Genomic DNA, 8,556 nt, shown 5'->3' on the forward strand with positions numbered 1-8,556 from the left:
CCTCGAACTCAGAAATCCGCCTGCCTCTGCCTCCCGAGTGCTGGGATTAAAGGCGTGGGCCACCACGCCCGGCTAGGATCCTGCTCTTTCAGTAAACAGTTGATTTGCATTTGCTGAAACTTTGGAACTTTGGCATCTATGTTTATGGAGGATGTTGCCCTATTTTTACCTTTTTATTTTTGTAGATTCCAGGTCTGATCATTTATTTGTTACTCTAAGACTTACTTTCAACTGGACTTAGAAGTAGGCGCTCTCAGCGAGGACAGCCTACGTCTCCTGGCAATCTGTTCCTGTTGCTTTTCTTTAGCTTCCTTCGTTCTCTTGGCCAAAAGCTTAGCATATTCTGCAGCCTCCTCGTTTTTTCATAGTGCTCATTGTTTCTTCAGCGCAATACGTTCACGTTGGTGTCTCAGGACATTGTGGAGTCTTGAGATACTGAGCCTGGTGTGCTTCCATCCTGGGCTTCTCACATCTTTAAGGGCTTTCTGACAGTAATAGCAGACATATCTTCTTTAGAGAGATTGAAAAGATTCTGGATTCTGTTAGCCACAGAGGCCCAGCAGTGTCTGTCAGTCCATTAATGTCCTTCTCCCCTTTCTTCACAATAACTAAGTTGAGAACACTCAGATTGGTTTCCACACGGCATCTATGAATAGACTTGTGCTTGCTTCCTCTCTCCGATTCCTCTGGTCTATAACAAGAATACCCCTTACCCATCAGCAGGCTTATGGTCCTGTTGGCCAAGACACTTTTTATGGGAAGTTCTTGTTTGTCCCCGATACCATCCGCTGACTGAACCATACAACCCTTCTGTTCTTCACTCAGAGCTCAAGCAACCACTTCTGTGGCTTCCTCAGAGAAAATAAGAGTCTGCATTCATTGTCCACTTCTATGAGTGTGTGGTGGCCAGTGGCTGGAAAGGAGCTACTTGGCTTTCTCTTGTCACTGTTGACCGACATAAAAACAAAACAAAAACAAAAAATAAATAAAAAACCAGAAGACGTTGATCTTAATTTCCGTGAACTGTGTTGGTTTTTCCAGTTTGAGTATTGGGGTGCCATTAGACGAGATCAAGTGTTGCCTTCTCTTTAATCTTTTTTTTAATGATTAATTTATTTTTAGTTTATGTGTATGGGTGTTTTTTGCCTGCATATATATCTGTGCATCATGTGTGTGCAGTGGACATAGGAATAAAAACCAAGGCGTTGGGTCCCCCAGTGATGAAGTTAGAGTCAGTTGTGAGCTGCCATGTGGGTGCTTGGAACTGAGCCTGGGTCCTCTTTGAGAGCAGTCAGTGCTCCTGACGACAGAGCCTTTCTCTAGCTCCTCTTTAATCATTTAGAAAAAAGTAGCATCTCTTCCAACAGTTGAGACTGAATGAGCTATGAAATCTCTTTGTGGAGAAGGCTTTTTGTGTTTTGGTTTGTTTGTTTGTTTGTTTGTTTGTGCGCTGCTTTTTCCTAGCGCTAATGCTTCTCTCATTTTTAAAATTCAAATATTTCAGTTGACCCCTAAGATTGTTCCTGTGTGTGAAGTATCATGTGACGTTTCACTGTGTGTACACTGTACTGCATTCAGGCCAGGACAAGTGTCTTTCTCCTTACACACAGGTCATTACATGGGTGAGCATTCCATGTCCTTCCTGGCATTTAAAAGTACGCATGACTGTGACTCTAGACAGCATAACACCCGTGTGCCATAGAATGAACTCAGATTTTCCTCTAAATATACAAATGATTGTATCCTTAACAAATATAGGGTGACTCAGTCTATTGACTTACAGGGGCTTTGGTCGTGGTAGTTTTCAAGAAATGTATCCTGTTGAGGCTAGCTGTGGGTGGCTCATGCTTGTAATCCCAGCATTTGGAAGTCAGAGGCAGGTGGGTCTCTGTGACTTTGAGGACAGCCTGGTCCACAATGAGTTCCAGGACAGCCAAGGCTATGCAGAGACTCTGTCTCAAACAAAGAAACAATAACAATAAAAGAGGGGGAAAAAGAGAAATGTATTCTGCTCATTCCTTTTGAAATGTATCAGCATAGAGTTGTTTATAATATTACTTTGATGCAGGGGCAGTGGAGGGGCATGTGGAGATCAGAGGGGTGCCTTAGGTGTGGGTCCTCAATTTTACCCCTGACTTGAGAGAAGACGACTTCTCTGCCCTGTGGGGACCCGTGACCTTCCTAAGACTCCCCCCCCCCCATCTTCATCTCCTGGGATTGCAGGAGTGATAGGGTCACAGATGCTTGAATGGCTCTGCAGTCTGGAGTCACCCACCTCCCCAGCCCTTGTGAAATAAAAGAATACTACATTTGTTTCCTGTGTGTATGTGCACATGTGTGGAGGTCAGTGGACAGATTCTGAGAGCTGACTTTCCCCTCCCACCGTGTGTGTTCTGGGGATTGAATACAGGGTGTCCTGTCCTGCTGTAGTGGGGGGCAGCGGCACGGTGGGGATTGGAGGTGGAGTGGGGAGTTACCACATTTAATGTGTATCGAGAGAATTTGCATTAGCCGAGAATAATAACGCACACTTGTAATCCCAGCATTGGGTAGGCAGAGGCAGGAGGATCACTGTAAGTTTGAGGCCAGCTTGGTCTATTTAGTGAGTTTCAAATCAATCAGGAGTCCAAAGCAAGACTCTGTCAAAACCACAGAGAGCTAGGGAGAGATGGATTTGCATGTCACATATGTTCCTTACTGTCCTTATTACTGTGAAAGACCACTGGATGGAAGCCATTGAGGGGGAAAGAGTGTTCCATTGAGTTACTCTTTTGCCCATGGTGTGGACCAGGGGTCCAACTTCGTCGTTGTGCGTGTGAATAATAAGCTGTGCTGGTACCGTTTTTTTTGTGAAAAGACCTCTCTCCCATTGAGTGGCCTTGGCACCTTCTTTGAAAATTGATTAATCATAAATGTGAGGTTTGTTGTCTTCTTTTAGACTCTTGGTTTTATTGCATTGATCGTCTTACCGACAGCAGCATGCTCTCCGTCACTATAGCTTGGCAGTAAGCATTCGGCTTTATTATGCTCTTAATATCTGTAGAGTTTGTAGGATGTCGCCTGCCTCACTCCTAGTATTGGCAATTTGTGTTTAATCTCCTTCTCTTTCTCATTTGTAATTTTCCGCATCAGTCTGGGTATGTTTTAATGAATTTTATTGATCTTTTAGAAGGACCATCTTTTGCTGCTGATTTTTCTCGATTGCTTTTATATTTTCTCTTTTATTGATTATAATTCTGATGTCAGTTATTTCCTTTCTTTTACTTAGTTCAAATTTAATTTTTTTCCCTAATTTTTGAAGGGGACAGCTAGAGTCGATGATTTTTAAATGGTTTTATTTTCATGCACTTGGGCATTTTGTGCTATAACACTTCCCCTAAGTACTGCTTGGACATTCCACACACAGAAAACCATATTTTTAAATTATGTGTGCACATGTGTTTTCTGTGTGAGGAGCTGCAGTTATGGGTGGTCGTGAGCGACCTGCTGAGGCTGCTGGGAACTAAGCGCTGCTATTGCAAGAATAACAGTCATAACCACTGAGCTGCCAGCCCTGTCCCACCCTTGCGACCTGTGTTTTCGTTTTTATTCGGTTCAAGTAACTTGGCATTTCCCTTCTGGTTTCCTGTTTGTCCCCTGAAGTGACTTGGCAGTGTCGTATTTACTCCCCAAAGACTTGAGAATTTCCAGGGATCTTTCCATAGTTGCTTTTAGTTTAATTCTGCAGTGATCAGATGGGGTATTGTGTGACTTGAATCTTTAAAAATATATTAAGATTTGTTTAATAGCACAGAATATGGCCTATTTCCGCAAATGTTCCACGAGAAGAATTTGCAGTCTGCTGTTAGTGAACAGAGTGTTCTAGGAATATCACTTAGGCCAAGGTAGCTGGGAGCGTGGTTAAAGTCTTCCGTGCCCTTCTTTTTTCTCTGTCCGATCAGTTTGTTAATTACTGCAAGAAAGGTGGAGAAATCTGCAACCCTAATTGGGGAATTGTTTGTCTCCTTCCCCTTACATCTCAAACTCCTCCCCGCTTCCGTGTGTGTGTGTGTGTGTGTGTGTGTGTGTGTGTGTGTGTGTGTGTGTGTAGGACACTGGACAGCGTATTTATTCCCTTGAGACAAGATCTCTCAAGGCGCTAGCCTGGCAGACAACATGTCCCAGTGATCCTCCTGTCTCCACTCCCCAGGGTTATACACTGTCTTGTGGCTAAGCGCAACATTTTTGTGTACTAGTTTGGAACTCAGGTCCTCACACTCACACAATGGGTGCTCTCAGGTCCTTATGCACACACAGTGGGTGCTCTTATGCACTGAGCTGCCTTTCCAGGCCCCAAGCACATTTGGCTTTGGGTATTTTGAAGCTTCACTTAAATGTGTAAATATTTGGGAATATTCTTCTTCATGAGTTGACCTATTTCTCATTACAGGATGACTTTATCCCTGAAATACATTTTTCTTGATGTAACTGTAACTGGCAGTGTGGTGTGGTTTGTGTTTTTCCACCCTTTTAACTTATTTTTTAAAGATTTATTTATTTATTTTATGTATGTGAGTATACTGTTGCTGTCTTCAGACACACCAGAAGAGGGCATCAGACCCCATTACAGATGGTTGTGAGCCGCCATGTGGTTGCTCATGTGGTTGCTGGGAATTGAACTCAGGACCTCTGGAAGAGCAGTCGGTGCTCTTAACCACTGAGCCATCTCTCCAGCCTCCCTTTTAATTTTTTGTTGTTATTGTTTGTTTCCTGAGACAGTCTTACTATATAGTTTTGGCTGCCCTAGAATTCACTCTGTAGACCAGGCTGGCCTCAAACTCACAGAGATCCACCTGCCTCTGCCTCCTGAGTGCTGGGATTAAGGGCATGTGTGCCACTACACCTGGATTAATTTGTAGTTTTTAAAATAAACCTATTCTCTTAAAATTGTTCTCACATTTGAGTGTGTGTGTGCACGTGCGTGCGCACGTGTGCACTCATGTACATGTACCTCTATGTGCACATATTATGCGCATGTACTTGTGTCTCTGCGTACACATGTGTGTGTGTGCATGTGTGTATGTGCCTGTGAATGCACATGTGCATGTCACTACATACCTTAATGGTTAGAGGACAAACTGTGGGAGTTAGCTCTTCTCCCAGGTGGAACCCAGGAATTGAACTCAGGTTTGGTCAGAGATAGTGACAAGAGCCTTTACCTGCTGAGCCATCTCTTTGGGCCTATCTTTGTTGTTGTTTTATAATTGAAATGTGTTTCTTCTTTCTTTTTTTCTTTTGAAACAGGTATCACACTGTGTAGTCTAGGCTGGCCATCAACTCTCGATCCTCCAGCCTCAGTTGCTGGGGTAAAAGGTGTGTTCCACCACGCCCGTTTATATTTCTTATATGCAGCATATAGTTGTATTTTGGTTTGGTTTGGTTTGTTTTTTTTCGAGACAGGGTTTCTCTGTATAGCCCTGGCTGGCCTGGAACTCACTCTGTAGACCAGGCTGGCCTCGAACTCAGAAATCCGCCTGCCTCTGCCTCCTAAGTGCTGAGATTAAAGGCGTGTGTCACCATGCCGGGCTAGTTGTATTTTTAAAACAAAAGCAAAACTTGAATCTGAGAATCTCTGCTTTTATTTGAGACAGTTAGACAATTTATATTTAATGTGATTGGTGATAAGGTATAAGTCTCCGATGTATTTCCTATTCTCTGCCTTCTTTAGATTTAATTATACTTTCATCGTTCTGCTTATCTGTTTGTGATTAGATATTACTGTCAGGGTTGCTGAGTGATGTGTAGTATACATGCTCAATGTCACGGCCTACTTCATAGCCTGGAGAATATTGACTGGTATTCCTCCTTTCCTCTCTTGACTGTGTGTTGTTTTGTTGTGCATTTTATTTTTATGGTTATTATCATCACAGTATATTAATGTTGTTGCTGATGTTACTATTACTATTGGTTTGGCATTTAGGAGACTGTCTTGCAGCAGATTCCAGGCTGGCCCAGAACTACAGCTATTGCTGCTCTCTGAGGGCTGGAATTATGGGCATGGGCCACAGTGCTGGCTATGGTTAATAGTTTTGTCCAAATAATCACTTGACTTTGAAAAAGGTTTAAGGGACAAGAACAGTAATATTCAATAGTACCTCACAGGACCGCTACGCCCAGCCCTTTCTGTTCTTCTTACAGAGAGCCATGTTTTCTCCACCTCGACCCTTTAGCATGAAGGGTTTTAACGTGTCGTCTTATGGTGTGGGTCTGCTTAAGTTGATGTGTTTCTTAATCCCAGCACTCGGTAGGCAGAGGCAGGCGGATTTCTGAGTTCGGGGCCAGCCTGGTCTACAGAGTGAGTTCCAGAACAGCCAGGGCTACACAGAGACACCCTGTCTCAAAAAAAAAAAAAAAAAAAAAAAAGTGTTTCTATTTTTCTGCCTAAAAGAGCCACTATATTGCTTTATTTGTTAGTGTTATTTTCAGTGGCCATAGAAGTCTAAATTGGCAGCGTTTTCTCTCTGTGCTCTTACACCTTGTCCCAGGGAGGTCTTTCTGGGGCTGAGTGACAGGTCTCTGCTCTCTCTCTCTTTGCTCCTCGATGGCTCAAAGCTTCTTTTTCTGGCCACGTTCAAGGTTTTCTTGGTCGCTGGATTGGAGCAAGTGGATTATGGCTTATCCTGTATCATTTTCTTCATATTTCTTATATGAATATGTAATCCCTTGAATTTAAGGGTTTAGAAACTGCAACTTTACACATTAATTAAATGTAGTTCAGGAATAGGGAGACAGTATCAAGACAGCAAGCTTGGTGGAGGCACTTCCCGACTGGGTAGGTCTGCGGACACCTGCGTTCCAGGGCGTTCTGTGCCTAGCTATGACTTATTTCTAAGTCTGAATGCACAGTGGCCGAGTGGCCAAGGTGTCAGGTGGCTAGGTGGGTCATTTAACTTGGTCACTCAGTGTCTCCCAGGTACCTCCTGTCCTGAGACACAAGAGCAGGGCCTCCAGCTGGCAGGACATTGGCCCCTGACAGATTGAGCCACAGATTCAAGGAGGCAAAAACCACACAGGGGAATGAAACAGGTGCCCTTGGAAGGAACAACCATGCTCTTGCTAAAGTGTACAGCCAGCATGGCCCAGCACGTGCAAGAACGTGGGGAAAGAGGCCTGCCTGAGACCCCCCCTGCCACCTGCCACCCCCCAACCCCGCTTTCGTTTGTTCTATTTATCTTAAAGCTTAAAACTGTGTTGGGTTAGGTGACAGTTCCAGCTCCAGGGATCTGGAGGAGGAAGGACACTTCCGACCACTGGGGCAAATGACTGTAAGTTGGAACTTGATGGCGTCGTTAGCTTTGTCCTGTGGAATGACCAGGGACTAGTTGCCTTCTCTGTTTGAACCTGTCCTGTGTCTGTTAACTGGGGACTTTAATGTGTCACCTACTTGTAGTGGGGGTTATGTATGATGCAGGGTGTTGCAGGCCAGATGCTCGGGCATGTATAAAAGTGGGTGTCCTCATAGTGATCTTGAGCGGAAAATTTAAAAAGTCCAGAAGGACTTACACCAGGATATAAAAAGTGCTTGCCCCTGGGAGAATAATTTCATTTTCCAAGTGCCTTTCTGGCTTCTTCTTTAAGCATATGTTGTTTTTGTAATAAAGGAAAAACATGCTGAGAGTTAGGTGTGGTGGCATATCCTTGTAATCTCAACACCCGAGTGGTCTGAGGATCACTGTGAGCCCAGGCTAGCCTGGGCTCCAGAGTTAGTTTTAGGTCAGCCTGGGCTATCATGAGACCCTGTGTCTAAGGACCTGAGAAAGCCTGTGACAGTTAAGGTGTGTGTTTCTCCTCTAGCACTCGTCGTCGTTAGAGAGGCTGAGGCACCTGACAGACCAGGTCACGAGGCTTCACGGCAGAGGGCAGGAGGTCACGCCCCGCCCCCTCCACCCCGCTCACAGACATGCAGAGACTAGTATAGGGTATGAATGGAGGCCGATGGAGTGTGTGGTCTCTGGAGTCAGAGCTCGGTGTTCACTGCGACCTCAGCCAGTGCCTCTGTTCCTTACCTGTAAAGCAGCCGTATGGCGGACCCACCGCACAGGTGACAGCCTCCAGGTTTGAGTTACTGTCTTCATAGGCAGTTATCGTCACTGGTATTATATGACCTTTCTGTCATCACCCATTATTACGTTAAGACTAATCCAAGTTGTTGTGAGAGGCGGCGTGTGGGTGAGAGAGCACAGCGGAGAGAGCTGAGGCCCACAGGCCGGCAGACCAGCTCTCCGGCCCCAGGATCCCCCTCTTACCTCTGAGGATCATGTCTGCCTCCTGACTGATAAGCAAGCAGGTCTGGTATCCAGTGCCAGCGTACCACAGCACTGACCAGTGTCCCTTCCTTGCCCTCGTTAGGCTTCCAGTTTGAACTGGCCAGCAGCTTGGTCCCCCAGCCTCCTCAAAGTCCTCCCCTCCCCCCCCCCCCCCCCCACAAAGGCCAAAGAGGGACAGGGCCCACACGGCAACATTTATTTGCCTCATTAAGTCACGCTACTCCAGAGTTGTAGTGATTAGATGCATAGT

General features: G+C 45.1%; 1 protein-coding gene and 1 pseudogene across 1 annotated transcript in view; one reads left to right on the forward strand and one right to left on the reverse strand.

Moving 5' to 3' along the window:
* The window catches only part of LOC115062412 (disks large-associated protein 4-like), a 97,311-nt gene that overhangs the window by 19,258 nt on the left and 69,497 nt on the right, over nucleotides 1–8,556 (forward strand). The window lies entirely within an intron of this gene.
* LOC110318048 lies at nucleotides 228–959 on the reverse strand (annotated as a pseudogene).

This window comes from Mus pahari, chromosome 3, assembly GCF_900095145.1.
Source record: "Mus pahari chromosome 3, PAHARI_EIJ_v1.1, whole genome shotgun sequence".
Lineage (NCBI taxonomy): Eukaryota > Metazoa > Chordata > Mammalia > Rodentia > Muridae > Mus > Mus pahari.